This window comes from Engystomops pustulosus, chromosome 2, assembly GCF_040894005.1.
Source record: "Engystomops pustulosus chromosome 2, aEngPut4.maternal, whole genome shotgun sequence".
Lineage (NCBI taxonomy): Eukaryota > Metazoa > Chordata > Amphibia > Anura > Leptodactylidae > Engystomops > Engystomops pustulosus.
This window is the reverse complement of record NC_092412.1, coordinates 82,641,412-82,659,960: the sequence shown is the minus strand read 5'-3', so window position 1 is coordinate 82,659,960 and position 18,549 is coordinate 82,641,412. Positions and strand designations below refer to the sequence as shown.

General features: G+C 38.6%; 1 long non-coding RNA gene across 3 annotated transcripts in view; it reads right to left on the bottom strand.

The window, feature by feature from the left end:
• The window catches only part of LOC140118031 (uncharacterized), a 205,422-nt gene that overhangs the window by 49,615 nt on the left and 137,258 nt on the right, over positions 1 to 18,549 (bottom strand). For all 3 annotated transcript variants that reach the window (XR_011853121.1, XR_011853120.1, XR_011853122.1), the window contains exon 3: positions 10,348 to 10,436. This is a non-coding gene — a long non-coding RNA (uncharacterized lncRNA). The remainder of the gene's footprint in view (positions 1 to 10,347; positions 10,437 to 18,549) is intronic.

Here is an 18,549-nt window from a genome sequence, read left to right as displayed (position 1 = left end):
CGGGGCACGCGCGCTGGCCAGCCTGGGATGGGAGCCGGAAAGTGTTTAATTGAGTGAGCTCGGAAAGGGCCGCTGCCATGGAGAGGGGCACAGATGTGCCAGCAATCCAAGACGTAGATCACAAGGGCACCCGTGACACGGGGACTACCTATCTACTGGGGGGCATATGCATGTGGTACGGCTCTTATGGAATAACATTTTAAAATATATGGCGTTCATGGCTCTCTCAGCCAAAAAGGTTCCTGACCCCTGCTCTATTGGGACATCACTGTATGTATTAATCTGGTACTGTGACATCACTGTATGTATTGTTTCTATACTGTGACATCATTGTGTGTATTAATCCTGTACAGGCAGTCCCCGGGTTACATACAAGATAGGGTCTGTAGGTTTGTTCTTAAGTTGAATTTGTATGTAAGTTGGAACTGTATATTTTATCAATGTAATCCAAGCCAGAACTTTTTTGGTCCCTGTAACAATTGGATTTTAAAAATGTTGGGTTGTCATAAGAATCAATATTAACACTACAGCTTGATTACAGACACATTTGGTAACTGTTACAGCTGATCATTGTAGCCTAGGACTAAAGTACAATAAATTACCAATATCCAGAGGTCCATTTGTAACTAGGGTCGTATGTAAGTCGAGTGTTCTTAAGTAGGGGACCGTCTGTACTGTGATATCACAATGTGTATTATCTCAGTACTGTGACATCACTGTGTATATTATATCTACACTCTGACATCACAGTGTGTATAATTCCTGTGTGCATTATTTTTGGACTGTCCCATCACTGCATGTATTATACATGTACTGTGACATAACTGTGTGTATTATTAAACAATAGACTATCAGACAATATTGTAAATTCTATTCAGGAAAACAAGTCATGATAAAATCATATAAACAGTTTTAATCACATGTTTCTAACAGTATCACATGTTACTACCCGTTATTCCAAGTTCACAGCAACACACTGTAACCTATTGTATCACATATTACTACCCGTATCACATGTTACTTCCCGTTATTCCAAGTTCACAGCAACACACTGTAACCTATTGTATGACATATTACTACCCGTATCACATGTTACTACCCATTATTTCAAATTCACAGCAACACATTGTAATTTATTGTATCACATGTTACTACCCATTTCACATGTTGCTACCCATTGGGGCAAATTTACTTACCCGGTCCTGTCGCGATCCCATGACGTGTTGTCCAACGAGGATTCGAGTCCGGCGCGATTCATGAAGATCATGTGCCCGAGTTCCTGCATCCGCCTCTTCCCTGCCGAGGTCCGCAGGAGTTCACCTGCTTCTCCCTGGTGCATGTGAGTGCTTGATCTTGCACCACAATGACATTTTTAAATTCCGCTGTCTGTCTGAATCTGTCAGGATTTCTGTCACGTGCAAGCCTGTGCTGATGCGCCAAAATCCGATCACGTGCGACACACTCCTGGAGCAATTCGGCACGAAACGGAAATCGTCACGAAAGTGTGTCCAACGGACCCTTAGTAAATGAGCCCCATTATCTCAAGTTCACAGCAACAAACTTTAACCTATTTTATCCCATTACTACCAGTATCACCTGTTACTACCCGTTATCTCAAGTTCACATCAACACACTGTAACCAATTGTATAACATAATAATACCCATGTCACATGTCACATGTTGTTACCTGTTATCTCATTTTCACAGCAACACACTGTCACCTATTTTATCATGTTACTACCTTAGCTAGTGCAGGCATATGCCCAGGTCACTATCCCCATGTTCATGTTGAAATCATGGCACTTTTGTCTTGTCAATTTGATGTCATGTTGCAAAAATCATCATAGACTAATACCTTCCTTTGCAGAAAGCAACTGTCGCCAAATGACCTGTGGGGGGATTTATTGTCATGTCACCCTGCCCTCCACGTCATGCCAAATACTGTATGCTAAAGAGCTCCGGCCTCTCAGAATGTTCGGTGCACTACAATATAATTAGTACATGGGTACAGGGCCTGGCATGGCCCACTCCAGACCCACTTGGTGGGAAATAGTCACAATTCCTAGCCGTGTGAACAAGCCCCCAATACCATGTACACATACATATAGAGACATAGGGGGATATTTATCAGGACCTCTGCGCACCGCCAGTGGCGCAGAGGCCCTGAAATAATAGCAAATGCTAGCTTATTGCTAGCTTTTGCGATTATTTTCCCCAATCCGCCACCTTCACGCCAGTGGGGCGTTATGGGGCGTGAAGGGGGGGCGCGGCCGGCCGAGCGGGGGGCGTGGCCGGACGGGAGTGGGCCGGCGCGGGGCGTTACTGTTCCCGCGCCTGCGCACTCGCTGCTGCCGGCGACTTTTCATACGCGGCCGGCGAATTTTCATCCTGGCGTAGGATAAATGCTGCACAACTGGCAGCCCGATACATCAAGAGGCAGAAGCCTCTTCATGTATCGGGCTGTGAATTTGTAGCGGCGGGGCTATCATACGCTGGCGCACGAGCGCCAGCGTATGATAAATATCCCCCATAGACCCATATTGATCGCTATGGAAGACCCCACTAATTATCACTTGCCATCTGATACTTCCCAAGTTTTTTACTGAGTAGGTTTTTATTATGTTTATGTGTAGCTTTTTTTTTTTAAATAATTTTTTTATTAAACCATGATTTTATGTAGTTCAAACAATTATTTTATAATATTGTATTTATTCAGTTAACATTCTTTACAAAATGCTCTATAATCTTTTCACTCGTTATACAGTGCAGAATATTACTTTTAAGAGCCATTACTTTTAGAGCATTTTATTCAGATTTTCTTTTATCCAATTAAATACATATAGGACCAGTAAGATGTCAATAGTGGCACAAAAAAAAATCTGAATTAGTCACAGTGGTGCACAGGGCACTGCATCAATAAGTAGTGCTGCAGAGGACCTTTGAGTGGGAGCCCATTTGCCTCTTAATCCAAATGAATAATTAATGATAATTATCATGCTGCCGTTATTATATGTGATAACAATATATCCTTAAGGTGAATAAATTCAATCTGCTTTCATCCGGAAACTGCAGTTCATAATACTGGCAAAAATATTGATATAATTATTTGCAATAATGGTCAGGAAAAGCTTTAACAGTGAAATGGAAATTCAGAAACGTGGAGAAATTAGGATACATTTCACTGTATCATATAATGATTGCTTTGTCCTTGTGTTAGAGCTGAGTACATTCTTACGCATTTATTAGAATTTGTGAGTTGTAATAACAACACTTTTATCATGCTCTTTTATTAGGCAAAATCAACATGGATGGGGTCATTTTTTGAGGTTACTTGTATCGCTTATGGTTATAAAGACAGGAAAAGTCAAATAATCTTTTCTCTGCTGTGCTACTGGCTGCATTTTTACATATGTTTACACTATATAACTCACATATATATTTATACATCTTCTTAAAAGGGTTTTCCTAGTGGAAAATAAAAAAGACTTAGCCAAAACGAAAGGTCATCCATATAAGTGGTGGTACAATACCCATCAACCCCACAGATCAGTGATTCTCAACAGCTGATAATCAGAGGATGGGAGAGGAAGTATACAGCTCCGTTCTTTGTGTAATGGGTGAACTGAGTCACTGAAGTTTAGCATTCAAATAAATGAAAGCTGATCTGCAGTAACCTGGACTGACCACTACGCAAAGAACGGAGCTGTCTTCTTTTTGTTATCTATTTTGGGATTAATAGTGCAACAGCCCATATGATTTGTGCTGCTATAATTAATGGAAACACATCAGAAGGATGCTTTCAATATATGTAGCAGGGATTGGAATACCTTCTGTATTTAGTTTCCTTCATGCTCTTCACTCATAGAGTAGGACCTGGGCTTTTTACTATGATAAAGTAAATTAAAACAGTGCTTGAATAAAAGATAAAAAAAGAAACAAAACCCTTGATTTATCCTGTTATCCTAATGTTTACTGTTTGGATTTTGAGTTCACAGTTTGTCTTATTGGAGGACTACTTAATAACATATAGGGGCTCATTTACTAAGGATCATGCGCACACTTTTTTCGGGGTATTTAAGAAGTGTGTGTTAGCTGGGATTGGGGCACATGCCACCCTTTTTTGTGGCACAGCTGCCCTGGCTTCCATGTGACACAAGTAAGGGGGCGTGCCGTCGGACAGTCTGACTGATTTGGACTGAGTGTGTGATTTTACTTTCAAATTGTGTCGCGAGCCCAAGCACTTAGATGCACCACTAAAAAGATGGTGAACTCTGACGGACCTGAGCGGGGAAGCGACACATTCATGATATCGGGCGTACAATCTTAGTGAATCGTTGCACGGATCAATATAGTCGGACAATTCACTTTCTGTGAACTCTGGTGACCCTGTAATTAAATGTGCCCCATAATTCGTTTTACGGTTAAAATAAGTAAATGGACTATCACAGGTATGTCTCCTGTGCAATAAAGATATACATGAAGCCAGTCACTCAAATAAAAGTCTTGCCCTTCCTTTTTTTAAATTAATAATTACCTGGGACTGCATTAGGGGACCAAATTAAAGGGATTGTCTAATATTAAAACGGTTTATGTGGGAAGGGGCAGTACAAGTCTGGATACAGTTGTAATTCCTGGAGAATGACCAGGAATATCAACATTTTCTCCTTTTATGCCACCCACATGCCAAGTGGATGTGGGTGGCATAAGTGGTTTTTCCCAACTGCAAAAATTATAGTGCAAGATATAGTGCAACTATAGCCAAGACCTGGTGTGGAATTGTCTTGCCAGAGCTTCATGATATATCTGGCTCAAAAAAAGGGACAGTGTGTGTTAGTGTGTGTGTGTGTGTGTGTGTGTGTGTAGGGGGGGGGGGGGAACAATGTCCACCCCTGATAAGACTGCATTGCACATGACATTGGTATAATATGGACAAATAAAGTCAAAATAAATAAAAGTTTGATGATAAAACAAATTAAGGAATTATATAAAAGTCAAATAGAACTGACTTCGTATTCTAGAAAAAATGCTTGTCCATCTGCTGTGTCTGGTAATGCACCCAGTTATATAAAACAATCCTTAGAGGGGAAATTATTTTCTACATAGTGTCCCGGCACTACACACAGTGGGGGGGATGTATTAACGCACTTGCGCCACAATTCTGGTGGTTCTGCGCCAAAAAAACTATGTGAAAAAGCCTTATAGCTCATTTATCAAAGCTTTTGTAACCTGTTTTTAGCCAATTTACGACTTGTCCAACGGCGGGGGCGTGGCCTTTGGAAAAGGGGTGTGACTTGGTCTAAAAAGGGGTGTGGTCTATTTTAATTTTCCATCCTCCACTAAACTGACGGAACCTGGGACACATTGATAAATCTCCCCCAGTGTCTCTACACACAATTAGAGATGGCACATTCTTGCTAGTTCCTAAGTTGCATACAAACATACTGTAGTTACAGGACACTGTGATACAGCACAATTCATGCTAACCTGACCACATTACATAAGGAAAACGATTATGGTACGAAATACATTAGTGACAACAAACAGACACAGGTCAGACAGATATGCATAGAGGTTACCAAGGGATTCTGCTAAAACAGTGGTGTGCTGTGGTTGGTTTGGCAGAAGAGACACTGCCGGTAGCTCAACTTTTGGCAAGTACTGGCACTTAAGCTGCCTGGTGATGGCTACCCCTGAAGCTTTGGTACACTCAGGAGGAACATAGTCAATGGACAAGAGTGACATTGTTTCTGGAAAAATCGGGTATCATAAAGCCCATTAAGATCTTTAATTAATTTATCTCTGGAAATGTAAAAATTCCTCACATTCCAGTTATACATGAATTTGAATCTAGTCTATAACTATTTGTTTATATTCTGGTCAATGCAAAATGATCCAAGGCTAAAGGATTCTTCCGCTGCCTTATAAATGCAAATGTAAGTAACCAAGAAGCATTTCCAGGGAAAACATTACAGTTTTATTACAGCTATAAATAGCAGGACAGGCAACTACAGTTGGAATCAGAACGAGTACATTAGTTGCATTTTATGTGATGGGTCTTTTCAGGGCTAGATGCCATCTCTCCTTTCTTGAAACACTTTGTGATGCTTGTATGAATTGCTAAATTCATTTATTATGCTTACACGACAATGCAGCTATTGTAAAGATAATGGCTGCTATGCATCCACTTTGTGGCATGTAATGAGTGGAGCCCTGTGTTGGGAGAAGTTTCAGTTCCTGTTATATGTACTTTATGTGGATTTGTTGATGAAATTTTAAGCAAGGGAAAGTGATTAAATACATGTGATCAAATATCGATATCTGGTTAATATTTCACCTGGCATTACTCTTACATAACCGGGAAGGGCTTTCAAGCTCTAATGAATGACATACTGCCTTAGCACTTTGCAGGAACTGCTTATATTAATACTCTCACAATCCAAACTTTTTTGCAAGAAGGTCTTTTTTTTATAAAGGCAAGATACTTATTGATAGAATATTATAGCATCAGAACAAATCAGAAATAGTGGGTTGGAGCTCTAGACCACCTGTAGGGATTAGCCAGAGAGGGAAGAAAGGATGTTCCTTAACTGGTATGTACTGTATACTGGTATGTATATACATGTATAACAAAGAGAGGGGAGAGAAATAGAGGGTGGATGTGTAACCTATGATCTAGGGGAGAGATTTATTATTGGATTTCCAAGACTTTTTTGGCTTCAAAAAGTCACATGGAATTTAAAAATGACCAAGCCACAATGATAAATCTGGAGGCCAGTGGAACAACAAATACAGACTTTAAGTAGTTTCAAGATGCCTGCCAATTTAAATATGTCCCCCAATGATGGGTGATGTAGATTATTTGTGGGATATCAGGATAGTTAGGGTATAAAATATATCTATAAAAGGCAAAGAAGTCAATTAAAGGGAAGTCCTCTTTTGCCCTAGATGCCAAGACAGTGTGCAAAGCAGGAAGCCTTCCATACCTTCCTTATTAATGTACTCTAACGTCATGGTGCCAGTAAAGTGTAGCTCAGATAATTGTTTTGTTTTCTCAAACCAATAGCTCCTAGGATTTACGACAGCTTTGCTTTTTATCTTCACTACCCATGTGCTGTTTCTTTGCTATCAGTTTAGCCTGGTTCGGCAGTAGCTGTACTGATTTCTCCTGAAATCCCATAGAGTTGTTTAGGGATACAGTCTCAAAGAGGGGAGGGGATGCTGCTCCTTGCTCACTTTAGTGCGAGGAGAGGGTGGTCATGTGACAGTGTTTTCTGTGAATAGCTCAGATGGCAGGCCTGAATGTGTTCGGGGTTATGAATGCAGAGGTCCTACACAGAATAGTGAGGTAAAAAATCTCCCTCTTTAAATTCAGTACCATCCCAGACCTTATATTGTGTAATAAACTCCTCTACCACTCCCTTCCACCACCACTGCTTCTCCATGTGATAAAAACTGCCATTCTAGTCACTATATAGATCTGTATGTACACTATAAAGTGTTCAGTTGATTCTACTTAACAGGAAGGCACAAGACATCATGGGAACTGTGAGCAACCTAAATTTGACTCAGCTTCAGGACAGATTCAGTATTGGTCTCTATCCACTTCTCTTCTGCCAGAGATAGATTTTTGACAAGCAGTTTCATAACAGAAAATGCCATAGATTGGAAAGAAAAGGGTTAGGAACACAATATGGGCATTCCATCCATTATGATCATTTTGTAAAAATAATTTTGACATCAGAGTTACGCTTTAAAAGGGTTTCCCAACGAAAGAAAATTATCACACTTCAATCCCCTAGTGATGTTAACTCAATAAAGATCATTTTAACCCCTTACTTTATAATTTTAGTCAGTTTTATTGCTGGGTTATCAGGGTAAAAGTGTATATACACTTTCATCTGGCTTTTGACAATGTGCTAACACATTGACACAAAGAAAGAGAGACAGATCAGAGATGAATGGCATGAGATGCCTATTACACAGAGACATGACAGATAGAGGCTGACAGACTTTTACACTGTTACACTGTTACACTTCTACTACATCTGTGTTCTCATAGATACATAGATACATGCCTCTCCCTTCCCCTGGATCACATATCTCCTTGTAGCTTGTAGTTTGCAGCTCCTCTCTGCTCAGGATGTGCTGGCAGGAAGTGAGGCAGTGTCTGTGTGCTCTGTGCAGGAACTGCAGGGGGTGGGCTACAGGCTCAGAGCAGAAAGACACAGAAACTCAGCAAGCATGGCTTTCACACAGGAATCCAAGATGGTGGCCTGACCCTAAAGTCAGAAGTTACAGGGTCGTGTCTAGGAGGAACTGAAATTGTGTACAGCAGGACTGATAGAGACAGGTTGGAATTATATCTGTAAAATGCTATATTTTTGTTAATAACAGTGAATTAGAGAATGTGTGATTTTGTTATCCTGAGCATATATAAGAAACTTGTCTTTGTGGGAATACCCCTTTAAGGGAAGTAGGGGGTCAACTCTAGAGCGGAACCCGATTCATACCGGGTGTCTGTTTTATTATACTTCAGATAATGTTTAAAACCAAGGTTATTAACCTGTTATATTGTGTAGTTGAACCCAGCTGAGGTCCCTAATTAACTGACGCAGATTGCCTCCTCCATAACTTCCCAATTAAAAAAATCATAAACATTTTAGAAATCCCCACATCTGAAAAATGACTGATCTATTAAAATGTAAAAATAATTATCTCACATCGTGATTGCCATAAGAGACAAAATTTCCATATTTCTAAATCACTGATTTTAGTATCAATGAAAGGGTCATACATTGTGAAAAATAGAACTTTACTTATTTACTGAGAAGAGTGCAAACTGCAGTATGTGCGGTTTGCCTGTGTATAGTGCAGAGTGATTTCTGGTGCATGTCCTGCATGAATCTGGCGCTCCCTGCACTGCCCTGACAGAGTGCACCACTACTTTTTTTGGTGCACCTTTAAAATAGGGCGTGCAACACAATTCTGTCAGACTTTGCATGTTAAATCTGGAGCATGGTCCGACTTAGCACCCTAATTTGTATTGCATGATGAATAGTGCAGCTGCACCACAAAAACAGTCACATGCGACACATTTGTGGTGCAGACACTTCTTAAATACCTGTGCAAACAGTTTGCACTAGAAAGAACGTGCAGAGTCCAACAGAACAATGGCGCAAAGCCCTTTGTAAATGTGCCTCGATGGGTTACTTGGTCTGCAAAGTAAAAACCACAAAAAGGATGCACAAATTAAGAATTCTGTCGTAATTTTCACCCAAAAATTGTCTGCACCACATTTATCAAGGGTCTTAGACAGCTTTCAGGCAATTTTATGACCATTACGACAAAGGGGCGTGACTTTTTAGAAGAGGAGTGCAAAGTATAACTAGACAGTCTTAACCTAGAAGTATAAAAATATTGATCAATGTTACGTGTACAAGCTTTTGACTAGAAACTGTTTTTGTTTTCATGTATTTCAGCAGGATCCCTGATAATAGTATTTCCATATAATAAGAGCGCATATTATTGCTTCACTGTTCTTTCTCTTTTTTGTTCATTCTCATTTATTGGATAAAATAGACACAGATAGCTATGAGATATGTATGGAATTAAAAGAAAACTGTATGATATAAATGTGGCATAACTATTACTATTACACTTTAATTTAAAACATAAGTTCAAGCAGATACACTCCACATACAGGTACTACCCACGTATCATGAAATACCACTAGTGATAGGGAATTGAAACTTGGTAAAACAATCAAATATCAAGGAAGACGTTCTTGTTTTCAGGAATTTTAGCAGGATCCCTGATAATAGAATTTCCAGATAATATAAGCACATATCATTGCTTCACGCATGCTGCCGGGATCGCACGGGCCGAACGCTGCACACCGGGAGTGAACTCACATGCGGGCCGTGCAATTCCGGCAGCATGCATTGTGAGTGTGATGCGAGTTCATCGCATCATACTCGCGAGTGTGGAACGGGCCTTACTTCTGAGCATAGCCATGAATAAGCCACATTCAAAATGTGTATGCTAAATCCTTGTACACTGTTGCCTACTTTTAAACTGATATGCAATCAAGAAAAAAGGTTTTTATGTGGAAGTGACAGCAGTAGTTTCCTTTCTCTTGGGATTGGAATGCAGTATTGGTTTCAAGAGTCAGTTTGCTAGAAGAGCACCCATGATGTAAAGGAGAAAACAGGAAGAAGGTTTGAAGCTTTCAGCTTCAGTATTACACCCTGAGCACATGCAGTAGTAGCTCAACTCTTTTACTACAAATAGAATTTGATACACAATTCTATAAACAATTATGTATACAATTAAGAAATTGATCTCACCATATCCGCAGTGAAGATGAGAAACTTCATGACTCGAAACACACCATTTTAAAATTCAGGTCCTGGACACAATCCACACTTGCATCCTCCTGCGTTTAGAGAGAGAAACCAGTTGAAAACAGCGGAATGTGAAGAACGGTAAAGGGAAAGTTCTGAACACATTGGGGGGAATTTATTAACACCTGCTTTGACCAGGTCTGATCTGGAGGAGATTTCTGCTATAGTTTCCACAACTGGCCTGCAGCAGGGCAAGGTGTTCACGGCCCTGCTTACCCAGTGCCTGCCCGCTCTCCCCTCCCATCATGACACACCCCAAGTCCCTAAGATTCTCCAAAGTTGCAGAGAAAGGGAAGGGGGGGGGGATTTTCATGCCTTCTCTGCTAGAAAACTGGCGGAGAAGCCGTAGTAAATCCCCATTGTGCGGATTGTCCAAGTGCTTCAATAAATTTATTCATATATACTCAGAAAGCTGAGCTTTCAAACCATGCACATAAAATTCCATAAAATCAAATGTCAAAGGCAGGCTCCCGATCTAAGTTTTATCAGTTGCGGCTTTTCTCAGGGCATAGTGCTGGTGACAAACATTCAGGATCCCTACAGGATCCTTACACTAGATATACATTCAACAACATATTGTTTTTATTTTCTATTATTGTCCTCTAATACAAATATAGTTAGAACAATAAAATCCGGTTTTTATATACATTTGTCCTATGTTTGCACCAATCAGAAACCTCCATTGGGAGTCTCTAGCCAATAATCTAGACACAATGGGGCATATTTATCAAGCAGTTTGAAAGTCAGAATATTTCCAGTTGCCCATGGCAACCAATCACAGCTCAGCTTTCATTTCACCAGTGCTCAGGAGTATTTTAAAGGGGAGCTGTGATTGGTTGCAATGGGCAATTGGAAATATTCTGAATTTCAGACTGCTTGATAAATCTGCCCCGATGCCTTCACACCCCCATAATCCATTACATTCTAAAGTCACATAGTTTGATGCAACCAATCCTAGCAGCTCCACTATGTTCTAATATTTATTTATAGCTACATTTCATTCATGTAGTATATTGCTAGTCCCCAATATTGAAAACTGTCTTTGCGTGGTTTCAAACAATCAAACAACCCATCAGAAATGTGCCAATGTTTCTCATTGGAAACTTTGAAAATCGGATTTCTTCCTGATGAAGGACAATTTGTGAGTCATTTTTACTAAGAACCTTCTATTGAGTCCTACTTTAGACTTTCTTTTAATTGGTCTAGTGTATGCAGCACAATGTGGCACACAGACTGTTTGATGCATGACCATTTTCCCTTTTCCAGCAACAATGCCCTCTTTTCAGAGGCCATGGCCCCTTAGCCTGAAATATGTTGAAAAGCCTTGATAAATGTGGGGTGTTTTGAGGCATTTTAGAGAATACTTTTGCGTAATTGGTGCCCAAGTGGATTAATAAATTCCCCCAAGTATATTTACAGAGAAGACAAGTTTGGCCATTTTGATTAAAAATATGATTTTTTAAAAGCTGATTTACTGACTGACTTATTAGCTGATTTGAAAACTAATTTATGAATTCCAAAACTTTTTTTTACTTACAGATGACCCTCTCTGCCTGGGATTTCCTGTATTGTAAATTGTAATGTATTTCTGTGATCTGTATAAATAATAAATAATAATATATTTAATATAATATTTAAGAATAAATAATATATATATGCATTTGCTCACTTTTAGGATAACCTCACACTACCTTTGTTTGTGGCACAACAGTCATGTATGAATCTATAGTTAAAATAACTAAATTTTTATGTGGTATGTCTTTATATTCTTCAATTACACTTATATTCAATTCTGATGGGATTGCTGTTTAAGCAGCTGAAACATTGCCTGATATGGATTGAAAGAATGTTATTTTTCACTGCCTATTTTAATTCCTGCCTATTTTTACTACCTAGGTAGATACAAAAACATGCATGCACATACACAGGAGTAAAATAGGGAAACAAAAGGGACTTTAATATTTATTTGCTTATATTCTCTGGTTCAGAGAACACATTTACTGAGATATGTTGCCAATAGCAAATTCTCTAGAAATTACAAATTTAATATAAAACATGAAAAAAGATAACAATTTTATGGAAAAATTGTAAAAATGAAAAAAAAATATCCATAAAAGATTAGATGAATAAGACAGGTAGGTGTAAATTTTCAGTCTAAGGTACATTCTCACAACAGTGTGCCTGCCGTTCCATAGCACGGCGATGCTGCTTGCCCCCACCCCTATCCATAGAGAAAGATGGCGCACAGCGCCGTATTATGTCCATGGACATGTCCTATCTTTTCTCCGTGTACGGAACAGTACGGTGCCGCACGTGTACCGTACTGCTTCATACGGCGCCATGTGCCCATTGTCGGCCTATGGGGGACATATATATATCAGCCGTATATACGTCCCCCAACAGTCGTGTGAATCAAGCCTTAGGCTAAATGCTCAGAAATGTTTTTACTCCTCTGCCTGAAAACCACGGATCTCTTTTTTTTCTTGTTTTTGTGGTCAGTTTGTCTTCAGTATTTTCAAAGATTCTGAGCAGTATGTCCACAAAAATGGTCGGCATGTGACAAATATGTCATACATTTTGTGCATCACAAAAAACGGAATGCTGGCAAATTATGCCAGAAGCTTGGCCCAACCCATTGGAGTATCAAATGATTGTGATACCTAGAAACTGTTACACAAATACAGACATCACATGCATAACAATTCTGTGTATTTTTCACATTCTTATAGACTGCACTAAGCTCATACACAGGGCTGAGGAAGGCAAGCACTTGATAAATGTTACACGCCATTAGCTGTCCTAATGCCAAACTTCTACCTTAACTATTTTAAGTAGAGACCCAAGTTTGCAAATACCCAAATCACTTTTCTTATCTGCTAAAAAATGTCCAAAAAGCCACCTGTTTTCCATGAAAATAGTATGTGTCAACAGCGTTGGCTCATATTGTTATGAAACTACAGCAAATCCCTTTAGAATGTAATGTGATAACTGACTTTAGGTCATCCTTATTTAATTAATAAATAATTTTTAAAAAATGAAACAATAATAATTCAAACCCAATATCCGAGTGACATCTTATTTTGTAGTATTGTAGTTATCTTCATTCTTAATTTATAGTTTAGTTGTGAAGTTGGTGAATTTATTATATTCCTCTAAAGAAAAAGATAGAAAAACTTCAATCCAAAATATAAATGGCATATTTTGCATGCAAAATTTGCATGCAATATTTTGCATTCACTCAATTTGCAAACAAATACAATAGGTTTTTAAATATGAAAAGTTTGGACCACGGAGACTACATTGTCCCTTGATGGTCTAATAGCCCATTTATTGTCATCAGGTCTTTAAGAAAGATGGATTATTCTTTTATTTCTGATATAAGCTAATTGGAAATGTTTATATTCCTTTTCCAGCTAAGACAATCCAATTGTGTCTATTTGTTTGTGTATCAAGATGCAAAATATCCATTTCTAAATTTTCTGCACTGAAATCATAAGATCACATTCATTTTAATGCTTAGCGCATCTTCATTAGTTTCTTGGTGCCTCTATTGTTAAGGGATGTATAGAAGGCAGAAGTTGTGCTAATATAAGTGCAATGAAATACACAAATTACATGAAATACAAGGGATTTATGTGCTAATAATAATCATGATGAAACACACAAATTATAGTAGTAGCAAAGAATTTTCACAGTATATTTCACTGAAAAATAAACAAAATAGTGAGGGCTGTGTAGCATACAGAATATGATGAAGCAGATTAGTAAGTATATTACTATGATTAGTAAAGCCAATATGAGAGCTAGTTTCTCTATAATGACTGTTATGCATTCTACTAAACCCAGACCGCAGCAGCAGACCAGGTTAATCCCCAGAAGCAACAATTGACCAGTACAGTTTCCGATCCAGCCCCTGTATGAGGTGAGCTATTTGTATTATTTTAAGGGGCAAATAAAAGTTTAAAATCAAACTGTTTCATATATATAATGCAGGATGAGTTGTTCATTGTTCCATATAATTAAATGTAAAACTGACATTTCTTAAAACTGTATGTTAAGACATTTCTCTGTTAATTCTCTAAAAAATTGACAACTGGGTGTTTCCATTTTGTGACAAGGAGCCAGGTGTTCTGACACGCTATCACACCATCTTTTAGCTTGCTATGCCAAATGACGTAAGAACATGCTGTACTGCTATGGAAAGATAAATGTTATTACCAAATAGCCCATGTACCTAAAGAATAACAAGTAATGACACAATGCAAACGGTAAGAAAAGATATTTCTAGAACTGTCATTTTATGAGAAATACAAGTATTTGCAACAGAGGCTTGTGAGCAGCCAACAGCATCCATAAATTGTGATATGACTTATTCTAATGTGAAAGCCAATGCATTTACTTTTTACTCTACCTCCTCACTAAGTTCTTTCCCTGTTTTAAACATGCCATTAAATAGTTTTAAAATAAATAAGATACAGCTCTAAGATATGTAAAGTTAGAATACCACAAATCAATATCTCTTGCTATATTGGACAACTTTGCCTTGTACTTTCATTACCTATTTCAAGCAGTATCTTTGCTATCCTCCTCAGTTTAGCCTGCCCTGGCTGTGCTGTCTCTTTCAGAGAGACTGTAGCTTGTTTACACAAGAAACTAGACATATTCTAACTGGAAAGGCGTTTCTGTTTCCTGCTCATTCTGAAGGTGGGGGACACGTGGGAAGCTCTCAGTGTGTAGTTTACAGGAGAGCCTTGGGTTTGTGCTGATCTGTGGATGCAGAAATCTTCTACACAGAAAAGTTAGGCACAAGGACTCCTCTGTTCCCTTTCAGATACTCCATTCCAGTTTGTTATTTTTCAGAACATTCTCTGTCTCTCTACTCACTTCAAGCTATGTAAAGGACTCTTCTTCAGCAACTTTCTCCCTCCTTCTGTTCTCTGGACATCTAACCCTTAGTTCTAACAAAGCACAGACCATACATTCATGCTACTATTTCACTGCAGATTACTTCATGAGAGAGAGTTGAAGGGAGGGCTGCTCATAACTAACTCAACTTTTGGGCAAAGGCAGGAAGTGGTTAGTCTCCACCCATTTCACTGTTGCTGAAATTTATTTTTGTCAAGGAGCTTCAGGACAAAACAAAAGCCAAAATAGAGAGCAACACAATATTGGCCTTGTGCTGTTGTTTTTAAAGGGGGAATAACATATGACAATTTGGTAAAAATCACTATTAGAATAGACAGGACCTGTCAGCTATACTGACATGTTTGTGGCATCTCTTTTTAGAACTCTATCTTATCCTGTCCCTTTTTATGTATTCTTCAAAATGTACAATTAAATTGTGGTTATTAACACTGCCAGTATCAGACTGTACACACCTTTGACAAAGGAAATGTTAAGATCCCATTATTATTTACTTGTAAAGAAGGAATGACAGATTAATGGATCAACACAGAGAAATATGTCCCACATTTGTTGCGACATAATAAATGCAAGTATTAAAAAAACTGAAAAGTTATGAGAGGACAGCCTCATCTAATTCAGCAATATGTATGAAATAGTCCTTGCACTATAGGTTAAACTACAGAAACAAAAACACACCCAAAGCTGTCAAATTAATTCCAAAAGCCAAATATCTCTTGTCTCCTTTTATACTAAAAATACATATTTTTTTAATATCTGAATTTGCTACCTGTACAAATTACTGAAGGTGAACACATAGCATGTGACAAATTGTAGATAAACAATAATTGAAGTCAATATTTAAAAGTATATATTACAGTTAGTAACTTTTTAATTGCTTACTTCCTATCTACTATATACCATGATTTATTCTAATGAAATCTTGAAATGTTCTATATTCATTTTTTTGTTAAATACAAACTAATAGACAGCAGAGAAAAACTACAGGTTCACTATCAAAGTCTGCAGCCTGTCAAAGAGGAGCAGTACTGGTAGATTTTCAAGGACTGAAAATCAATTGCTTTCAGTGGGATTTTTTTATGCTTTAATAAATGTGGTGTCTTTCATGTTCCAGTTTGCCCCAGATTTACAGCCAGGAGAATTTGATGAATGGACCCCTAATGACTCTGCTTTCTATCCTGATGCTCTGTAGGGAAATTGTCCAAGATGCAGATATGGCAGTGTGGATGAACTCTGCAGATTGACACAGATTGGAAGGGATTTCTGTGCAGGCAGAAAGTGCAGTCAAATCTACAGTGGTATCATTTAGCTGTGTGCTATATTCAACATATACACATTCATTCTCTAATCTATTTGAAATATGTCGTATTGATCCTAATGGTGAAAAAACAGTAAAGAAATAAAATTATGCATTTTCTATACTCATTTACACACAGGGGAAATCAGAATGCAGGAGAATATTCTATCATCCCTTATATTAAAGTCTATAGAAGTAGAAAAATAAAATCAGGAGTCCATGCAGAATGGCCATGCTTGCCTCATTTGCATTTATATTTTGACACCATTTTAACACCATTAGGAAATTAAAACAATGTAATGATATTTACCATAAACATTACATAGCAGGTATATACATATATACACACACTCATAAATTGTGTGTGCATAGTCCAGTCCTCTCCCAATGGTTCCATTCTTCGGATGCATATTGAACTGCATCGCAACTCCATAATGGATCAATAGCATAAGTACCTCAACAGCATTGTTTGTTTAGTCTCTATAATGAGATGCTAATGGGACTATAATTTTTACTCCAAGCAAAAACAATAGATTCCAACTTTGACTTACACTAAAATCTTTGCTGCTAATCAGCCCCATTATTTTCTGTCAAATCCAGATGCATGGTTCATGCTCAGAAGAGTAATGTTTTGCTTCCTTCATGCTCCTTAGCCTTAAACACTCTGTGTACTGCAATTTTCTTTTTAATTATTTTTCTCATTATGAAAGTACTTTACCCTCATGCAAGTTAATCTATGGGAGAATTTGGAAGTTATCAATAGAAAAAATTATACATCTTCAGAACAATGCTTGTGGTTTTAAATAGAGAAATGACATGCACAAAAATTAGTAATTGGAATTAGAATAAATGGAATGTGATTGGTCACACGGTGTCCCATTTATTTACATATTTGGCATACAGTATGTAGACGTTACTATAAAAATGTTGTCAGAGGCAGGCCAGCAAAAATTACATCCACAACCTGTGATTCAGAAATCTCTATGGACTGGGGCCCTGTCTACTATGGATAAACCAGCCTGATAAAGGGAGGCCACCCATCTAGAATGGGCCTAATGGATAAACCAGCCTGTGTATAGATGTGTGTAAAAGTATATAAATGTGAGTATGTGTGCTTGTACAAATATGTATATTTTCTGAGGGGGTAGGGGGCCCCATTTAGTAGTTTGCTATGGGGCCCTGCCACTCCTTATTATGTCCTTGTTCATATGCACTTATAGGGGGAAATTTATCAGAAGTGTCTGAAGTAAAACTGTTATAGTTGCCAGGAAACCAATCAGAGCTTAGCTGTCATTTTATAAACAGTTGGGGGAAAATTAAATCTGAGCTCTGCCACGTCTGATTAATCTCCCCAATATTTCCTAAAAGGTATGAGACAACCCCTATAATCAGTAGTGTAACTATAATGTATGGTATAAAGCATTAGTCTTCTCATATGGGAAAATGACACATAAAGGGCCCCCTAAGCCTCTTGGGCCCTGTTGCGACTGCACCCTCTGCACCCCCTCAAGTTATGCCCTTGACTATAATTATAGCAGTAGGTAGCAATATTAGGTCTGCAGCAATATTAAACTGACATAATGGGGAAGATTTACTTACCCAGTCCTGTCGCGATCCAGCGGCACGTTCTCGGTGGAGGATTCGGGTCTTCCGGCGATTCACTAAAGTAGTGTGCCTGATGTCCACCAGGTGTCGCTGCTGCGCTGAAGTCCGTCAGAGTTCACTGGAGTTCACGATCCGTTGCTTGGTGCAGGTAAGCGCGTGTCAAGCGACACTTTTCTTTAAAAAATACGGCAGTTTTTCCAAATCCGTCAGGCTTTTTGATGGCCATGCCCCCCGATTTCTGTCGCGTGCATGCCGGCGCCGATGTGCCACAATTCGATCGTGTGCGCCAAAAACCAAGGACAATTCAGGGAAAAAAGGCG